Source organism: Chrysochloris asiatica, unplaced genomic scaffold (genome assembly GCF_000296735.1).
Source record: "Chrysochloris asiatica unplaced genomic scaffold, ChrAsi1.0 scaffold00109, whole genome shotgun sequence".
Taxonomy (NCBI): Eukaryota; Metazoa; Chordata; class Mammalia; order Afrosoricida; family Chrysochloridae; genus Chrysochloris; species Chrysochloris asiatica.
Genome location: NW_006408627.1, coordinates 1,469,027 through 1,471,840, shown reverse-complemented (window position 1 = coordinate 1,471,840; position 2,814 = coordinate 1,469,027). Strand labels below are relative to the sequence as shown.

General features: G+C 39.4%; 1 pseudogene; it reads left to right on the top strand.

Annotated features, from left to right (window-relative positions):
- The first annotated feature begins 1,073 nt into the window (after positions 1-1,073).
- On the top strand, positions 1,074-2,184 carry LOC102820793 (annotated as a pseudogene).
- The last annotated feature ends 630 nt before the right edge of the window (positions 2,185-2,814 follow it).

Below are 2,814 nucleotides of genomic sequence, written 5' to 3'. Positions count from 1 at the left end.
ATTAGAGAGATGCAGATCCACACAATGAACTATCATCTCACCTCAGTATTAATTGTGAAGTTAAACACAAAAACAAAAACACAGAAAACAAAAAATATTGGAGAAAATATGGAGAATACGGGACCTACCTTACATTGCTGATAGGACTGTAAAATGGTGCAATCACTGTGCAAAACAATATGGCACTTTCTAAGAAGGTTTGAAATAGAAATGCCATTGTTTTTGGGTTATTTTTTAAGTGCCATTGAGTTGGTTCTGATTCATAGCAACACTCTATAGGGTTTCAAAGAAGCGGCTGATGGATTTGAACAACTGGCCTTGTGCTTCAAACCAACCTTTCAGTCCAGTACTTATCCTACAGCACCATATCGTATGACCTAGCAATCTCTCTGCTTAAGAAATAAGTCTTAATACAAATATATATATACTGCAATGAACATGGACATATATTTGTATTAAGATATATATAGATATATAGATATATATACTGCAATGAACATGGACATATATTTGTATTAAGATATATATATATATACCCATGTTCATTGCAGCATTCACAATAGCAAAAAGATGGAGAGAGACTAGATGCCTATGAGCCAAGGAATGGTTGAACAAGCTTTGGTATACACACAGTGGAATATTATGCAATATGGAAGAATAACGAAGAATCTGCAAAACACCACATAACAGAGGACATTATGCTTAGTGAAATTAGTCTATCGCAAACGGACAGATACTGTATGAGACCACTACTGCAAAATGTCGGGAGATTTTCATTCTGTAACTAACTTTCTCTGATGGTTAGCAGGGTTGGGAGAGAAGGGGGAATTTTCACTGGGGGGGTGGGGGGAGGTGGACAGAAATTGCTTTCTTCTTTTTGTTTCTTGTCTGTTTTTATTTATTATTTATTTATTTATTTTTTCATGTACTGGAAGGGAAACGATGCATATTTATTTATTTTCTTATTTAAAAAGAGCTCATACACCTTCCCCCTCTCCCGGCTTGTCATGGCTGCGACGGCGATGATACTGACGCCGAGCTGGCGACCCAAGCCAGGCCTAAGTCTTCTTCAGGTCGTATGCTTTCCAGTACTTCAGCTGCACAGGAACAGAGCAGCAATGGGAGCCAGTTAGAAGGACTCTGAGACTGCGATGAATCTGGTGAAACTCTTGAAGAAAGACCCAGCAAATGAAGTGAAACTACAACTCTACGCACTATATAAACAGGTTACTGAAGGACCTTGTAATACGCCAACACAAGTATATTCGCTATGATCAAAAAGGCCAAATGGGACTCATGGAATGCCCTCGGGAGCCTGCCCAAGAGAACTGCCAGGTAGAAATATGTGAATTTTGTGGCCAGATTGAGTTCCTCCGAATTCTCCAGCCAAGGGAAGTCTGGTGCAGACAGCAAACAGTCTGGGTACGAAACTCTTGTGGTAATCTCCGAAGACAGCATCACAAAGATCACGTTCAACCGTCCCAACAACAAAAAAAAAATGCAATCACTACTCAGATGTATCACAAAATCGCATGCGCTCGAAGCTGCAGGCAAGATGACTCAGCCATCACTGTGTTTACAGGAATTGGTAACTATTTCTGTAGTGGAAATGATTTGAACAACTTCACTGATGTTCTCCCCGGTGAAATGGAGGAGAAGCCAAAAGTAGTACCATTTTACTGAGGAATTTTGTAGACTGTTGTATCAATATCCGTAAGTGTTCTGTTGCAGTGGTTAATGGCCCAGCTGTGGGGCTCTCCATCACCCTTCTTGGGTTTTTTGCTATCGTGTCTACTTCTGACAGGGCAACATTTCATACTCCTTTCAGTCACCTGGTCCAAAATCCAGAAGGCTGTTCTCTTACATGTTTCCAAAGATAATGGGCTCAGGCAAGGCAGCTTAGATGCTCATCTTTGGAAAGACGTTAACAGCAAGAGAAGTTTATGCTCAAGGACTTGTTAATGAAGTTTTTTCTGACAATACTTTTCAGAAAGAAGTTTGGACCAGGTTAAAAGCATATTCAATGCTCCCTTCAAATGCTATGAGAATCTTATCAGAAATGTTGAGAAAAAAAAACTACATGCTATTAATTCTGAAGAAAGCAGTGCCTTCCAGGGCAGATGGCAGTCAAATGAATGTGCAAATGTGGTCATGAACTTCTTATCTAAGAAAACAAAACTGTAATAACTGTTAGGACCAAGTCAAGCACATCAAAGAAAGTGGTGTGATACAACTCTGATCTCCAATGCTTGAACTAAATAAACTTCCATTGTGTCTTATTCAGTGCTAACATATCTCTTATGACAATTGTACTTAACCTGATGGGAGAAAGAATTATGTAGACTAAGCTTTAAGGATTTGTATAGGAACCTTACATCTTTTGACATGAGTCGCTGTTGCCAGGAACTTCGACTGAACCCGTTTGTTTGGGCTCCTGCTCTTTAAGGCATTCATGGCATTGCACGCTGAGGTCATGTCTTTAAATACCATGACAGCACTCTGTCGGCTGCAATACATGAACGACTGGATGGGTCCGAACACAGACAGCTTCTGGATGACAGACTGGATAGCCTTTGTGGACTGCAGGTTCCTCTTCAGCCATCTAGCAAAGGAGCAAAGGAAGTTGTCAGATTACTTGAAAATAAATCAGAATCGGTGTAATCTTTTTCAAAACTTAATAAAGAGGCATGAAGAGAACAAAACAAAAGAGCTTACACATTTAACAAATGGAGCTAGAAAAAAGTACATTGTCATAAATTTACAGTAGATGCTGACAGAAATAGTCATTATTACCAAATCAGACTTAGAATTTGT